Source organism: Hyla sarda, chromosome 9, assembly GCF_029499605.1.
Source record: "Hyla sarda isolate aHylSar1 chromosome 9, aHylSar1.hap1, whole genome shotgun sequence".
NCBI lineage: Eukaryota > Metazoa > Chordata > Amphibia > Anura > Hylidae > Hyla > Hyla sarda.
In genome coordinates this window covers 117,136,932-117,155,740 of record NC_079197.1, presented here as the reverse complement: position 1 = coordinate 117,155,740, position 18,809 = coordinate 117,136,932, and positions in this window count along the sequence as shown.

The window sequence follows — 18,809 nt, the reverse complement described above, 5'->3', positions numbered from 1 at the left end:
TTACATGTTTTTACTTTTAGAAGACACCAGAGGGCTTCAAAGTTCAGCAGCAATTTTCCAATTTTTCACAAAATTTCCAAACTCACAATTTTTCAGGGACCAATTCAGGTTTGAAGTGGATTTGAAGGGTCTTCATATTAGAAATACCCCATAAATGACCCCATTATAAAAACTGCACCCCCCAAAGTATTCAAAATGACATTCAGTCAGCGTTTTAACCCTTTAGGTGTTTCACAGGAATAACAGCAAAGTGAAGGAGAAAATTCACAATCTCCATTTTTTACACTCGCATGTTCTTGTAGACCCAATTTTTGAATTTTTACAAGGGGTAAAAGGAGAATATACTTATATTTGTAGCCCAATTTCTCTCGAGTAAACACATACCTCATATGTCTATGTAAAGTGTTTGGCGGGCGCAGTAGAGGGCTCAGAAGGGAAGGAGCGACAAGGGGATTTTGGAGAGTACGTTTGTTTGAAATGGTTTTTGGGGGGCATGTTGCATTTAGGAAGCCCCTATGGTGCCAGAACAGCATAAATCCCCCACATGGCATACCATTTTGGAAACTAGACCCCTTGAGGTATGTAACAAGGAATAAAGTGAGCCTTAATACCCCACAGGGGTTTCACGACTTTTGCATATGTAAAAAAATAAAAAAAAAATGTCACTAAAATGTGTGTTTCCCCCAAAATTTCACATTTTTGCAAGGGTTAATAGCAGAAAATACCCCCCAAACATTGTAACCCCATCTCTTCTGAGTATGGCGGTACCCCATAAGTTGACCTGAAGTGTACTATGGGTGAACTACAATGCTCAGAAGAGAGGGAGTCATATTTGGCTTTTTGAGAGCAAATTTTGCTCGGGGGTATGTCGCATTTAGGAAGCCCCTATGGTGCCAGGACAGCAAAAAAAAAAAAAAAACACATGGCATACCATTTTGGAAACTAGTCCCCTTGAGGAACGTAACAAGAAATAAAGTGAGCCTTAATACCCCACAGGGGTTTCATGACTTTTGCATACGTAAAAAAAAAAAATTTTACTAAAAGGTGTGTTTCCCCCCAAAATTTCACATTTTTGCAAGGGTTAATAGCAGAAAATACCCCCCAAAATTTGTAACCACATCTCTTCTGAGTATGGAGGTACCCCATAAGTTGACCTGAAGTGCACTACGGGCGAACTACAATGCTCGGAAGAGAAGGAGTCATATTTGGCTTTTTGAGAGCAAATTTTGCTCGGGGGACATGTCGCATTTAGGAAGCACATATGGTGCCAGAACAGCAAAATAACCCCCACATGGCATATCATTTTGGAAACTAGACCCCTTGAGGAACGTAACAAGGAGTACAATGAGCTTTTACCCCCCACTGGTGTCTGTCAGATCTTTGGAACAGTGGGCTGTACAAAATTTTTAATGGGGGGGTGTAAATTCTCACTGCACCCCTCATTACATTCCGTTAGGGGTGTAGTTTCCGAAATGGGGTCACATGTGGGGTTTTGTTTTTTTGCGTTTGTCAAAACCGCTTTAACAATCAGCCACCCCAGTGCAAATCACCTCAAATGTACATGGCGCACTCTCCCTTCTGGGCCTTGTTGTGCGCCCCCAGAGCACTTTTTGCCCACATATGGGGTATCTCCGTAGTCGGGAGAAATTGCGTTACAAATTTTGGGGGGCTTTTTTCCCCTTTATATTTTTAAAAAATGAAAAGTATAGGGCAACACCAGCATGTTAGTGTAAAAAGTTTATTTTTTTTACACTAACATGCTGGTGTAGACCCCAACTTTACCTTTTCATAAGGAGTGAAAGGAGAAAAAGACCCCCAAGATTTGTTAGGCAATTTCTCCCGAGTACGGCGATACCCCATATGTGGCCCTAAACTGTTGCCTTGAAATACGACATGGCTCCAAAGTGAGAGCGCCAAGTGCATTTGAGGCCTGAATTAGGGATTTGCATAGGGGTGGACATAGGGGTATTCTACGCCAGTGATTCCCAAACAGGGTGCCTCCAGCTGTTGCAAAACTCCCAGCATGCCTGGACAGTCAACGGCTGTCCGGCAATACTGGGAGTTGTTGTTTTGCAACAGCTGGAGGCTCCATTTTGGAAAGAGTGGCGTACCAGGCGTTTTTCATTTTTATTGGGGAGGGGAGGGGGGCTGTGTAGGGGTATGTGTATATGTAGTGTTTTTTACTTTTTATTTTATTTTGTGTAATGTAGTGTTTTTAGGGTACAGTCACATGGGCCGGAGATTACAGCAAGTTTCCCGCTGCGAGTTTGAGCTGCTGCGCAAAATTTGCTGCATTGCAAACTTGCAGCCTGATCACTCACTGTAAGCCCCCTGCCCATGTGAATGTACCCTGTACATTCACAGGGGGGGACCTCCAGCTGTTGCAAAACTACAACTCCCAGCATGCACAGTCTCAGTGCATGCTGGTAGTTATAGTTTTGCAAAAGCTGGAGGCACACGGGTTGGGAAATGCTGAGTTAGGAAACAGACAATGTTTCCCAACCAGTGTGCCTCCAGTTGTTGCAAAACCACAACTCCCAAACATTCTCAGGCATGCTGGGAGTAGTAGTTCGGCAACATCTTTAGAGCCAGATGTTGCCGAACTACAACTCCCAGCATGCTTGGAGTTGTAGTTTTGCAACATCTGGAGGACTACAGTTTGCAGACCACTAATACAGTGGTTCCCAATCTGTGCCCTTCCAGATGTTGCAAAACTACAACTCCCAGTATGCCAAAACTGTCCAGGCATGCTGGGAGTTGTAGTTCTGCAACATCTGAAGGGCCAGATGTTACAGAACTACAACTCCCAGCATGCCTGGACAGTAAGGGCATGCTGAGGATGTGTAGTTTTGCAACATCTGGAAGGGCACAGTGGTCCAAAAACTGTGGACCTCCAGAAGTTGCAAAACTGCAACTTCCAGCATGCCCAGACGCCAAGGACTGTCTGGGCATGCTGGGAGTTGTAGTTTACAGGGTCCCAATACAGCAATGCATGTCGCTTTACGGCGACGTGCATTGCTGTAAAGGGCCCGACCACGGCTGAAGATATACTCACCTGTCGCCGCCGCCGCCATCTTCCTCGTCGGGATCCGGGTCTTCGGGGACATGGTAAGTACCGGGGCCGGTCCCCAGCACTCCCCCGTCCCCCGCCGCATCCAATGGTAGTAGCATTATATCTCTTTGATGACTATTCATGTCAGGCTGGAAAACCAAATGTAAAAATTACCTCTTCATGCACTCCAACGTGAAGATGCTGCCACTGCTGCCCTTGCAGAGATAGCTCTGGCAAACGTGGTGGAGCTTTGACTTAGCAGGGAGAGGAGAATTGTCCCCAGTTCAGCAGGTGTTTGCTGAAAGCCATAGCAACCTGGTTGCAAAGCTTATCTCTATAAAAATCCAATTCAATCTCCCACTCGTAAGGTGAAAAAAATTCTCCTATTCACCCATTGTACCAAGGGTCTAAGAGTGTGGCTATTCAGTACTCACCGCTTACCTTCATGCACGCAATAAGCGCCTGTCAGTGTCAGCAGAGGAGGCTGTATTCTCTGCCAAAGGTGCTATAAAGGGGTATTCCGGTGAAAAACTTTTTTTTTTTTTTTTAATCAACTGGTGCCAGAAAGTTAAACAGATTTGTAAATTACTTCTATTAAAAAATCTTAATCCTTCCTGTACTTATTAGCTGCTGAATACTACAGGGGAAATTCTTCTCCGTTTGAAACACAGAGCTGTCTGCTGACATCATGAGCATAGTGCTCTCTATCCATTTTAGGAACTGCCCAGAGTAAAAGGAAATCCCCATAGCAAACATATGCTGTTCTGGACAGTTCCTAAAATGGACAGAGATGTCAGCAGAGAGCTCTGTGTTTTAAAAAGAAAAGAATTCCTGCTGTAGTATTCAGCAGCTAATAAAGTACAGGAAGGATTAAGATTTTTTAATAGAAGTAATTTACAAATCTGTTTAACTTTCTGGCACCAGTTGATATAAAAAAAAAAAAAAAGGTTTTCACCGGAGTACCCCTTTAACTCACTACTAAGGATCTGACTACTTTTGTCCATGAAAAAAAAAAATATTCCTTAAAATTCTGTTTTCACATTCTCATTATGAGGTATCTAGTGCAGATTCATGGGGGAAAACCCTAGTTTTGTCAATTTTACCACAAGGCCAAACACATAACAAAATGCAATAAATGTGCAAGTCTTAAAACATATTTTCAGATAGGACAAAGGCTTATATTTTCTTGTTGCTTGAAGTAAGCATTTTAAAATATAATTGTTCTCATGATATCATGCTACTATAAACCTAGAAATGTCACTTATCTCTTACTGGGTGGTTGGCTTCACATGGAGATCTTTAATTTTCATGCATTATGAGACTGAAGTGGGTCGTGGCAGCTTTCATGTCTAATATGCTAGCTGTCCGAGAAGAAAAATGGGAAAATTTTATCTGTGCTTTGCTCTGCTGAACAAGTGGTATTGAGATTAAAATCTGGGACAGTTTTGCAGAATTTTTTTTATTAAATTATATTTTACATGTTATTGGATCATATTTATTTTTAACTCATCTTTTCAGTTATAAATGTGCTATGCCTTTTAATTCTTAAAGTGATTATCCTGAAATAAAAAAGAGTCTTTTTTCCCAAAAAAGCACCACATCTATCCTCAGGTTGTGTGTGGCATTCTATTGCATTGCTCCCTTCACTTTAATGAAATGGAACTGCAATACCACACAAACCAAGGACATGTATGGTGCTGTTTTATAAACTAATCAGCTCTTTTTTTTTTCTAATCTTGGATGATTGTACAGTTACATTGATTGATAATATCAGCACAGCAGCTGTACCAGTATCATTAGCAGAAAGAGCTGGCTGCAACACATTTACGGAGTTCCATTACAACTTAACAGTGCTTTGATCATGCCCGATGACCCTTTAGATCAGACATTTCCAAACTTGTCATGTCAGTGACACCCTTTTGAGATGTGCATAGTTTGGTGACATACACCTCTCCAATTGCACTTATCACATTGCACATCGATGTGATGACGTAATTCAAGTATTCAGTATAAGCATTACAAATGTGGCTTTTACCTCCCTACGCCATTTTATCACCTTGTTCATCACCCCATGCACCATTTCATTTACTTCTTTATTACCCCTGTGCCACAACAATGCCCCCATGTATTCCTCCTTTGACATTATATCCCCTTTTATCCCCTCTGTGCCATTTTATTTCCCTCTTTATCCCTCATGGGTCATTTTATTTCACCTTTATCCCCCATGGGCCATTTTATTCCTCCTTTATTCCCCTATGCCATTTTATTCCCCCCTTTATTCCCCCCTGTACCATTTTAACCCCCCCCCTTATCACCTTCTGTGGCACATCATTAATTCCCCTTGCCCTCTGCTTCCCTCCTCTCTTTCCTCTGATACCCTCCTGTGCATTTCTTATCTGTCCTATGTGTTTCAGCAGGCTAAGGTACAGGGGCTTTTGTGTCTGGGTGGGTCCAAAGTCCTCTGCACTGCATTCAGCGTAACTCTAGGGGCATTATCCGTCAGTGCCGGCAGCTTCAGCTGCTCATTGCATTAAAGTGGCCCATGCTGCAGATCTTGAACAGACAGTCGAGGCCGCGGCCACGTTAAATCAGTGAGCATTGGTGGGGATGGCTGGCAACACACTAGTATGTTGTGGCACCCAGTTTGGAAAGGCCTGGGCTACCCACTAGTTTAGGAACAACTGATAATTGGAGTCTGCAGAGCATTGCAAGGGTGCCTCCAACTGTTGTAAAACTACAACTCCTATAATGCTCGTACACACAAAGGCTGGAGGCACCCTGGTTGGAAAACTCTGCTGTAGAAGGAAAAACTGGTGTAAAATTGCAAGTTTTATAATGGCCATAAATGTGCTATTCCTCTTTTGAACACAAAGGAAAGGAATTTAAAAACTCAACAATTGTTAAAATGTTTAAGGGGTTAAGGCCTGGCAAGTAAATTTAATTCCAAGAATATTAAAACAAACAACTATTAGATTCAATGTAAAGGTCTAATCTTTTTTACTTGCCAGATCGGATGTTTCATTCTTTCCCCTATGATATGTTCTGCATTAAATATTTACATTTGTAGAAATATGTATTTTAAAGCCTGTTCTCCCCAGAGAGATCATGTAAGTTTTTCAAACAGTGATCAATGCAATTTTGACAAGGGGTGCCCAGACTTTTGTAAATGACCATATATATGCTTTTTCATCTATAAAAGCTGCTATATTGGCATTGTATATCAAGCAAATATACATATCTCATTTTTCAATTCGCAATAACTGTAACACATATCAAAATTAAATCAAACTTTATACATTTGATGCTGTTTTTTATGCGTTATAAATGTAGGAATATGTTAGATTTTATTCATATGCAACTGTGAACTTGATGTAATATTTCTTGTTTTATAACTGCCTTGCTCGCATTGTCTCGTTTGGGTGTTGCCATGGAGATTTATCAGAAGAAAAGGTTGAAAAGAAAAACGGAATAAGTTGTAAATCATAAAACAATGCTACTCTTCATTGTCAAAATCTTTACCCCAGGAAAAGTATTTATAATTTTAAAAGGCAACTGTGATGGGAATGTCATTTAATTAAGCCCATTTTTATGTTAATTAAAAGAAAAGCAGTGGATGTTGTTTCATATATTTTTCAGTTGTTGTGGTTAATAAATAATAATAATAATGATAATAATAATAATGAAAGTAATAATCATATTTCTTACTATTACAAAGACTGAGAAGTGTACACTATTGCACATATGTAGTACATAGTGGAGCTTTCTTAAAAACAGAAGGAAGTTACTTACAGATGTTTCATTCTCCTCTTTGTTGTAGTGCCTCATCTTTCTGTCATACCACACCAGAGCATTGTGCCTCTTACAGCTGTGCAGGTGCGATGTAAAACCCATGCAGACTGTATGACCTGCAGCAGTAGACTGAAATCAAATTGTACAGTCCGCTTAGGCTCTGCATCACATCCACTGGGGTATTTGGTGCAAACCATTTGGTAAATGGTGGAATCCAAGGTACTGACCACAATTTTAAAGTTTTCAGTTAGCTTTATTATAGCCACAAACTTTAAAGAGTACCTGTCATGATCATGCAACATTTTATAATCCTCCCAGTTCCCTGCCCCCCATCATGATAGATCCCCCTGCCTTTATTTTTTTATATTATTTTTCGTTTTCTACCTTGAATTTGCTCTGTATTTTCTGCTCAGTCAGATTCTGGGAAGGGGCGTTTCCCAGCAGGTGTGACATCATCTGAAGCCATACAGGGGACAACTTCCTCCCTCACTCTGCTACACACAGCCCAGAGCAGTTCAGTGTGAGATGAGCTATGATTGGTCCCATCCGTGGGAACCCAGCATTCTAAACATACTGTTTAGAACGCTGGGTGCTGCCTAGAGATCAAGAGGGTCCCAACGGCAGGACCCCCCCCCCATCAGACATCTTATCCCTATCCCATTAGAAACATGGCCCCTTCAAACAACTTATTGGTGCTTAGGGGTGCTAAGAGTTGAGTCCTCAATTTTTTAATATTCATGGCCTATCCTGAAGATGAACCATTAATTTTACAAAGCAGGATAATCCCAGCACATTTAACAGTGTTTACTGCACATAATCAATAAACATAATATAATGGGGCATTCAGGCAGAATGTCATATTTACTAAATCCTAAACCCTCAAACATTTGTGAAATTGTTGAACAAAGTTGCATGGCTTTTTAGCTTCATGGAGTTGAAAAAGAAAATTCTGGCACTGTCCAAATATACAGTAATATCTCATAGACTTGTTGTCAATCTTTCTTGGTGGCGCTCAGCAGATGAGCTTTAGCATAAGATAATATCAATAAATCCGCTGCAGAAAAAATACTACAGCCCTCACCCTTCAGCATCAACTTCTTAACTTCTTATTAATTGAAATGTTTGGTCTTTGAGAACAGTAAATAATGGTTGTTTTAGACAATTTCTTTGTTCACCAAGTCTCTCTGTATTTGAGACCATGATTATAAATTAATAATAGTAAAAGAATTCTAAATACTATTTTCATTAGGAAAGTAGCAAAGAGCTATGACAGTAAAACCCTTTAATTGGAGGGGAATTTGAATGCACCTCAGTAGCTGCTCTATATTCATAAAAGGTGAGCCCCATCATGGTAAAGTCAATGTGGGAGATTTATCAAAACCTGTGTAGAGGAAAACTTGACCAGTTGCCCATAGTAACCAATCAGATTGCTTCTTTCATTTTTCACAGGCCTTCATGAAAATGAAAGCAGCAAGCTGATTGGTTGCTATGGGCAATTGGGCAAGTTTTCCTCTGCAGAGGTTTTGATAAATCTCCCCCAATGTTGTTGTAACACTCACTGTTCAGTAGACAGGAACACTCTGGGCAGTAGATCCTCTGGACCTGTGTGGCAGATGATGCGGGCTGTACCAGGGAGCGGAGTCTAAGGTGCTGCTGGTTTTCACCAGAGCCCCGGCGCAAAGCAGGATGGAATTTCTGCAGCAGGCGACACCAAGGTCGCTACCCCTGGCACGACTCTACCACACAGGAGGCTGAGGAGATTCAAGTTACAGAAAGAGAACAGCAACTCATAGTCAGGATAGCAGAAGGTCTGGGCAGGCGGCACTGATATATGGTCAGAAATAAAGCAGGAGGTCAGTAGGCAGGCGGCACAGGAGCAAGGACAGGAACGTAGCAGGAGGTCAGTAACAAGGTAAGGCAAAACACAGTAAGGCTTTCTCAATGGCACAAGGCAACAAAGACCGGCAGGGATGTGGGGGAAGAGCAGGAACTTATAGAGGAGACACAGGTGAACACATAATTAAGGGTGTATTGGCCCTTTAAATCTTAAAGCTCCGGCGCATGTGCACCCTAGGAGATGGGGGCACATGCACTGGAGGTGTGAGGCAGGAGAGGAGTTGGCAGAGAACCGGGGTGAGTGAAGGGCTGGGATTCGCATGTGGGAGTGTCCCACGATGTGAACCCCAGATCCGCCGGCAGCAGTAGATGACAGGGAAATGCGCTCAGACGGCCGGAGCACAGACCATAACAGTACCCCCCCCTTTGGTCTCCCCCTCCTTTTTCAGTTCAGAAATTTCCTGAGAAGGAGGAGATCCAGGATATTCAGGATATTTTCCTCCAGCTCCCATGATCTCTCCTCAGGACCGTAACCTTCCCAGTCAACCAAGGATTTTTTTTTACCTCTCACGGTCTTGGTGGCAAGAACCTCTTTGACCTTAAAGACATCAGAAGAGTAGGAGACTGGCGTGGGGACAAGATGCTTTTGGGAAAACTGGTTTATGACAAGAGGCTTGAGGAGAGAAACATGGAAAGAACTAGGAATCGGTAAAGTAGAAAGTAAATGGAGTTTGTAAGAGACAGGATTCATTTTTTGTAATACTTGCAAGGGACCAAGATAGCGAGGACCGAGCTTGTAGCAGGGTATCTTCAACCGAATGTATTTGGAGGAAAGCCAAACCTTTTCACCAGGAGAGAAGGACGGATGAGATCTTCTACTCCTATCAGCTTGTGTTTTCATGCGTTTGGAGGCTTGAGAAAGAGATTGTCGAGTTTGTTGCCAAATGGTAGAGAAGTCCCGAACAAGCTCACCAACAGCCGGCACACCGGAAGAGACTGGAAGAGGAAGAGGGGAATGGAGATGGAGTCCATAAACAACAAAAAAGTAGAAGACCTTGTAAACTCGGAATCCTTATGATTATATGAGAACTCCGCCCAAGGGAGAAGGTCGACCCAATCTTCCTGGCGAACTGAAACAAAATGACGAAGATAAGTCTCTAAAATGTGATTAACCCTCTTCACCTGACCGTTGGATTGAGGATAGTAGGCAGAGGAGAAGTCCAAATTGATGTCCAGACGTGTAAAAAGAGCTCACCAGAATTTTGAAACAAACTGAACTCCGCGATTTGAAAATATATGCTCTGGAAGACCATGTAGACAAAATGGAGCAAGAAGACCAGGAAGCGTGATGAAATGTGCCATTTTGGAAAACCAATCGACCACAACCCAAATGACCGTGTTATTTCGGGAAAGAGGCAGATCGGTGATATACTCCATAGCAATGTGGGACCAGGGAGTCTCCGGGATGGGCAAAAGCTGCAAGAGTCCAGCAGTTGTTTGCCAAGAAGTTTTGTCACGGACACAAATTTTAAAGGAATGGACAAAATCAGAAACATCACGTTCAAGATGCGGCCACCAGTAATGCTGAGAAATAAGAAGTAAAGTCTTACGTACACCAGGATGACCTGCCAACAGAGAAGAATGACCCCACTTCAGTACCTTGCGTCTCAATCTGGTGGGCACAAACAATTTTCCCGGAGGCTCTTGCTTAATTTAGGCGGGAGCGACAGAAATCAATCGATCTGGAGGAATAATATGCCTTGGCGTGGAGTCCAAAACTATGACGTCAAAGGACCTGGAGAGAGCATCAGCTCTCATGTTCTTGTTAGCTGGACAGAAATGAATGTAGAAATTTAATCTAGAAAAGAACAACGACCACCTTGCCTGGCGAGGATTCAACTGCCGAGAAGACTGCAAGTGCTGAAGATTCCTATGGCCTGTGAAGATGCTGACTGGATGAAAAGACCCTTCCAATAAATGTCGTAATTCCTCCAAGGCAAGCTTAATGGCACAAAGTTCTCGATCTCCAATGGAGTAGTTCCTTTCAGCAGGAGAGAAAGTCTTGGAAAAGAAACCACAAGTTACAGTCTTGCCCTTAGCGTTTCTCTGGGTCAGAGCGGCACTAGCTCCAACAGAAGAGGCATCAACCTCCAAAGCGAAGGGCTTCTTCGGATCAGGTCTAGAAAGCACGGGAGCAGAGGAAAATGCAGACTTTAAATGGGTGAAGGCCTGTTCAGACTCACGTGGCCATGACTTGGGATTAGAGCCCTTTTTAGTGAGAGTCACAATCGGGGCAACCAAAAAAGAGAAATGTGGGATCAATTGACAATAGTAGTTAGCGAATCCCAGAAAGCGTTGAATAGCCAGTAGGCAAGAAGGACGAGGCCAATCCAAAACCGTAGACAATTTATTTGGATCCATTTGATGCAGGCCTTGATGAGAAACAATGTAGCCGAGAAACAGGAGACTTTTTCTCGAATTTCTATTCTATTTCTCGAATAGACATTTCCCCGATTTGGCATACAAATGACTCTTCCGAAGGCGTTGAAGAACCTGACGAACATGAGTTCGATGCTCCTCTAAGTTGGTAGAGAAAATCAATATGTCATCTAGGTATACGACAACACAAGTGTAGAGAAGATCTCGGAAAATGTCATTGACAAATTCCTGAAAAACGGCAGGAGCATTTCAGAGACTGAAGGGCATCACAAGATCCTCAAAATGTCCATCACAAGTATTGACTGCCATTTTCAATTCATCTCCCTCGTGGATACGAATAAGATTATGTGCTCCGCCCCATGATCCAACCTTTCTGGAGGGAAGTGGAACAATTCATTAATTTGGTATGTGACAGCTGCATCTCGCTCTCTATGACAGTTATTGCCCTTGCCATACCTTCACCTTCCTTGCGGCCCTCTGCCAAATCTCTTCCAACACTTATGCTTACAGCAGCGAAGACACTTATTCCCCTAATGTGGCGCCTAAATTCACCTCCCACAAAAGCATAATGGCTAGAGAAAATAAACCAAATATGTAGATTTGAAGAGATGTCCAGCTGGGTGTCCAATACACATGACAAATTTGAAATAGTGTGGGAGCCCTGGATATCACACAAACGCTTACATACTTCCCAGCTACCTCTCACACCCTCATGTAGTGGATGACTTGATATATATCGATTTATAGCCTGTCCACCACAAACTCACCAAGCTTCCTATTGACCTCCATACCCGACCTTTCCTCCCCCCCAATTTTCTCCCCCTTTCCCCACCCCCCCTCCCCCCTCCCTGCTTCCCCTCCCGCTATTCCACCTTGGCTAAGACCATGGCTCCTTGGAGACGGTCAAAAAGTTCAGAGATAAGAGAAAGTGGATAACGGTTTTTGACCGTGATTTTGTTGAGTCCCCTGTAGTCAATACATGGATGGAGTCAGCCATCCTTCTTCCCTATAAAGAAGAAAACTGCTCCAGCAGGAAAAGAGGACTTACTGATAAATCCCTTTTGGATATTCTCCTGGATATACTCTGCCATGGCTTTTGTCTCAGGAACCGATAACGGGTAAATTCTTCCACCAGGAGTGGTTCAAGGCAGTTAATCTACAGGGTGGGCCATTTATATGGATACACCTTAATAAAATGGGAATGGTTGGTGAGATTAACTTTCTGTTTGTGGCACATTAGTATATGTGAGTGGGAAAACTTTTCAAGATGGGCGGTGACCATGGCAGCCATTTTGAAGTCGGCCATTTTGAATCCAACTTTTGTTTTTTCAATAGCAAGAGGGTCATGTGACACTTCAAACTTAATGGGAATTTCACAAGAAAAACAATGATGTGCTTGGTTTTAACGTAACATTATTCTTTCATAAGTTATTTACAAGTTTCTGACCACTTATAAAATGTGTTCAATGTGCTGCCCATTGTGTTGGATTGTCAATGCAATCCTCTTCTCCCACTCTTCACACACTGTTAGCAACACCGCAGGAGAAATGCTAGCACAGGCTTCCAGTATCCGTAGTTTCAGGTGCAGCACATCTCCAAAGCATAGACAATTGCCTTCAGATGACTCCAAAGATAAAAGTCTAAGGGGGTCAGATCGGGAGGCCTTGGGGGCCATTCAACTGCCCACGACTACCAATCCACTTTCCAGGAAACTGTTCATCTAGGAATGCTCAGACCTATAATGTGGTGGTGCATTATCTTGCTGGAAAAACTCAGGGAACGTGCCAGCTTCAGTGCATAAAGAGGGAAACACATCATCATGTAGCAATTTCGCATATCCAGTGGCCTTGAGGTTTCCATTGATGAAGAATGGCCCCACTATCTTTGTACCCCATATACCACACCATACCATCAATTTTTGTGTTCCAACAGTCTTAGAGGGATCTATCCAATGTGGGTTAGTGTCAGACCAATAGCGGTGTTTGTTTGTTAACTTCACCATTCACATAAAAGTTTGCCTCATCAGTAAACAAAATCTTCTGCATAAACTGAGGGTCCTGTTCCAATTTTTGTTTTGCCCATTCTACAGCACCTGAAACTACGGATACTGGAAGCCTGTGCTAGCATTTCTCATGCGGTGTTGCTATCAGTGTGTGAAGAGTGGGAGAAGAGGGTTGCATTGACAATCCAACACAATGGACAGCACATTGAACACATTTTATAAGTGGTCAGAAACTTGTAAATAACTAATGAAAGAATAAAGTTACATTAAAACCAAGCACACCATTGTTTTTCTTGTGAAATTCCCAATAAGTTTGATGTGTCACATGACCCTCTTCCTATTGAAAAAATAAAAGTTGGATTCAAAATGGCCAACTTCAAAATGGCCGCCATGGTCACCACCCATCTTGAAAAGTTTCCCCCCTCACATATACTAATGTGCCACAAACAGGAAGTTAATATCACCAACCATTCCCATTTTATTAAGGTGTATCCATTTAATGGCCAACCCTGTATAGGGCAATCGTAAGGACGATGTAAAGGCAGAGACTCAGCCTGCTTCATGCAGAATATGTCAGAGAAATCTTGGTAAGATGGAGGCAGACCAGGCAAAGGAGGAGGACGAGTAACAACTTTAGGCTGGAGACAAAGATTTTGACAGCACTCTCCCCAGCGTATAATTTCTCCAGTTCTCCAATCTAGTTGCGGAGAGTGACGTTAGAGCCAATGAAGGCCAAGAAAAAGCTCAGAAGTACAGTGAGGCAGTACATAGAATTAAATCTTTTCTTTATGCAAGACACCCACTTGCATGATGAGAGGCTCAGTATGGAATAGCACCTTACAGTCCAAATTTTGTCCATTAACAGAGGAGATGAACAAAGGCTTGGCAAGCCGAGTAACAGGAAGATTATATTTGTGCGACGAGGAAGCATCAATAAAGTCACCTGCGGATGCAGAAACCAAAAATGCTGTAGCGCTGAAGGACGACTTGGCAGAAATGGTCAAGCATGGAGAGGTGGTACTCACACCTAGCCTCTCCTACATGCCCTAGGTGCAAGCGTTTTCCCGGATACTGTGGACGAACAGAACAGTCTTTGAGGAAGTGCTCCGGGCTAGCACAATACAAGTTCAAATTCTCACTTGGTCGATGTGATCTCTTCTGTTGCGAAAGACGGGAACGATCCACTTGCATAGCCTCTTTGGCAAGAGGCACAGGAAACTGATGAGGTGGACGTTGAAACACTGGTGCCATGCGAGGATATCACTGTGTTCCAGCAGGTTCTCTCTCTAGGCGCAGTTCTTCCTGTCTCTCAGCAAAACGCCCATCAATACGTGTGGCCAGGTGGATAAGTTCCATCAGAGAAGAAGGAGGATCACATGCAGCCAGGGCATCTTTAATCCTGCTGGACAGTCTTTTTTTGAATGTGGCATACAAGGCCTCATCATTCCATGCTAGTTCTGAGGCTAGAGTGCGGAATTGAACCGCATAGTCACCAACGGAAGAATTTCCTTGACATAGGTTCAGCAAAGCCATCTCAGCAGAAGAGGCACGTGCGGGTTCCTCAAAGACACAGCAAAATTCTGCCAGAAAATCCATTAAGTTAGAAGCCCAGGCCAGGGCTTTACCGAACAGTAGGCTAATAACAAAGGCCACCTTAGCACATTCTGTCAGAAACTGTTCAGACATGAGCTCCAAATACATGGAGCACTGTGTAACGAAGCCTCTGCATAACTTGGAATCACCATCATATTTAGAGGGTAATGGTAGAATGGGAGCCAGAAGACACTGCAGGGCTGGAGTAGGGAGTGGGACAGGTTGGGGGTGGTGCTGCTGCTGTTGCAAGGCCAAAAGCTGTTGCATTGTTGCAGAAAGTTGAGAGTTGCTGTGCCTGTTGGGCCAACTGCTGCGACCACCGAGAGTGTTACAGTAACATCTGGCCATGGATCCTGCTGACGTACCACAACGGAGGGAAGATCCATAACTTCAGGCAGGGGTACCTCAGCAGGATCCATGGCCGGATCTTACTGTAACACTCATGGTTCAGTAGACAGGAACACTCTGGGTAGTAGATCCGCTGGATCTGTGTGGCAGATGATGCAGGCCATACCAGGGAGCGGAGTCTAAGGTGCAGCTGGTTTTCACCAGAGCCCACCGCAAAGTGGGATGGACTTGCTGCGGCAGGCGCCACCCAGGTCATTACCTGTGGCACGACTCGACCTCACAGGTGGCTGAGGAAATTCGAGGTACAGAAGGCGAACAGCAACTCGTAGTGAGGATAGCAGAAGGTCTGGGCAGGCGGCACTAATGCGTGGTCAGGAACGAAGTAGGAGGTCAGTAGGCAGGCGGCACAGGAGCAAGGTCAGGAACATAGCAGGAGGTCAGTAACGCTTTCTCAATGACACAAGGAAACAAAGATCTAGCAGGGATGTAAGGGAGGAGCAGGAACTTATAAAGGAGACACAGGTGAACACATAATTAACCCCTTAAGGACCAAGCATTTTTCAGTTTTTGCACTTTTGTTTTTTCCTCCTTACATTTTTAAAAGCATAACCCTTTCAATTTTGAACCTAAAAATCCAGATAATGGCTTTTTTTTTTTGTGCCACCAATTCTACGTTGTAATGACATCAGTCATTTTACCCCAAAAAAACAATTTTGAAACTTTTGGGGGCTTCCATTTCTATGCAGTACTTTTTTCAGAAAAAATTACACCTTATATATATTCTGTAGGTCCATATGATTAAAATGATACCCTACTTGTATAGGTTTGATTTTGTTGTAATTCTAGAAAAATCATAACTACATGCACGGAAATGTATACGTTTAAAATTGTCATTTTCTGACCCCTATAACTTTTTTATTTTTCCACGAATGGTGTGGCATGAGGGCTCATTATTTGCGCTGTGATCTGAAGTTTTTATCGGTACCATTTTTGTTTTGATCTGACTTTTTGATCACTTTAATTCATAGTGACCAAAAATACCCTATTTTGGACTTTTTTGCGAGTAGGCCATTGACCGTGTCATTTAATTAACAATCTATTTTTATAGTTCGGACATTTACGCGGTGATACCACACATGTTTTTATTTTTATTTACACACTTTTCTTTTAAATGGAAAAAGGGGGGTGATTTTTATTTTTATTAGGGAAGGGGTTAAATCATATTTATTAACTTATTTTTTAAAACTTTTTTTATGCAGTGTTATAGCCCGCCCTAGTGGCTATAATACTGCATACACTGATTGCAGGCACATAGGAATGCATTGATCATTGTTTTCTGCGCTTTATTGCTCAAGCCTGGATTTCAGGCTTGGAGCAATCAAACGCAGATTTAACAACAGGGAAGAAGGTCAGACACTTCAGCCATTCGGGATGCCGCGATTTCACCGCGGTGGTCCCGAACAGCTCCGCTGAGCTAACCGGCAGTGTATTCTCCCGTTTTAGAAGCTGCGATCAACTTTGATTGCTGCATCTAAAGAGTTATTACCGACCCTCAGCTTGGTTGGCGATGTCTGGTACTAATTGTGGGTCCCGGTTTCTGATAGCAACCGGGACCCCACAGATACAAAGCGCGCTCAGAAGCTGGGAGCCAGCCACGGACATTAATATACGTCCATGGTTGTTAAGGAGTTAAGATATCAGGAACAGGAAAAGAAAGATGATCCTCAGTAGGCACAGTTTACAGCAGTGAAGAAGATTTCAGTGGTCATTCATTATTCATGTTGAAGTTTATTGAGCACACAATAGCGACATGTTTCTTACCCGGATCGGGCACTTCCTCAGCGCAACACCACTCGGTAAGTGGAATATTAACCCCTTCCCTTACCTTAAGATCTGTAAGTATTACACTAGGGGCGCGTTTCCTTTTTTTCTCTTTTTTTGTTAAGGAGTTAAGGGCATACTGGCCCTTTAAATCTTAAATCTCCAGCACGCAAGCGCCCTAGGAGATGGGGACACTCACGCTGGAGGTGAGAGGCAGGAGAGGAGGTGGCAGAGGACCGGGGTGAATGATGGACTGGGATTTGCATGCGAGTGCGTCCCGTGATGCGAACCCCATCCCCACCAGCAGCAGTAGATGACAGGGAAATGCGCTCATGGCCAGCACAGGCAGCCGGATCGCAGACCGTAACAGTTGTATAGAAAAAAATGGCAGTAATCTGTTTACATATTTATTTAGAGTAGATTATAAACAATTTATGAACTAAGGCTTTTTATACTATGGTTGGGCCCAATAGTTGGAATATATGTCAAGTACTCCCAATGCAAATGTCTAACATGCCTATGAACTATGGACCGCATTACAAAGTATAGCCCTAAGTATGGACACACATTTGCAAATGTTATCTCCATATGTTGCCATGTTGACAAACATTTGTTATTATGTATACAGATCTTTAGGGCCACCCTTATTCCAATTATAATTAGAATTATTTACATTAACTTTTTTATATACTGGCAAATTAGCACTCTGGAGAGAGATACTTTTTAAATGTATTTATATTTAGTTTTTCAATTCATCAACAATTTCCTATTTGCTATAGCATTTAGAGAGTCTAAGTCAGTTATATATAAGTTAGCAGTGCATATTTGGCAAAAACTTACTTAAAAGCTTGAATAAATAAATAGTAATCTGGGAAGCATTAGTGAGGCCTATATTTCCAAACATTGTAAATACATGTTTGTAAATGTATCTTTTATTTCTGAAGAAGCCAAGTCTCACCTCCCATATGGCATCATACTTCTGTGTATAGCTCTCCAGGGGCATAGAGAGAAGTTCCTTTAACAGCCTTAGTTGATTGAGAAAAATGGCTCTTTAAGAGCCTGGGAGCGAGCAAATGTGCACCCTAGCCAAGAATGGCCCAAGAGGGTGAGAATGACACAAAACAGGATCCTTGAATAGAAGCATGGAGAACAATTAAAATGCTGAAGCAGGAAGCAAAATAATGGCATCAGTGAGGGAGAGGAATTCAGTGGTAAAAAGAAATGACAAGCTGTATGTACATGTTACACTTTTTTGGTATAACATGTACATCAGACATATTATCCCCTATCCTTTGGTTAGGGGATAATATGTCCAGTGGTGGAGTACCCCTAAAGTGTCATGAAAAAACAAATGTCAATGTTATTCGAAACATCTATAGAACAATTCTTCAACTCCAAACAGGGAATAAGACATTGGAGATGCTTTGTCAAGGATAGATGAACAGAGTATGTGGACCCAGTGTGCTTTGAAACAACAAATATAATATAGGGTAAAGACAGGATAATTTCAACCAATTAGCTCAGACAATTAGTTCAGTAACCCTTCAGGGCTACTATCTGTTCTGTAGATATCTTGTTTCACTTTGTTTTATTTTTATTTTTCAACTTGTTTTTCATTTTTTTTTATAAGATCGAGTTTAAAGAGGTACTCCGGTGAAAACCTTTTTTCTTTTAAATCAACTGGTGGCAGAAAGTTAAACATATTTGTAAATTACTTCTATTAAAAAATCTTATTCCTTCCTGTACTTATTAGCTGCTGAATACTACAGAAGAAATTCTTTTCTTTTTGGAATGCTCTCTGATGACAGCACAGTTCTCTCTGCTGATGTTATTATAATAATAATAATAATAATAATAATAACACTTTATTTATTGTTGTCCTTAGTGGGATTTGAACCCAAGTTCCCAGCACTGCAAGGCAGCAGCGCT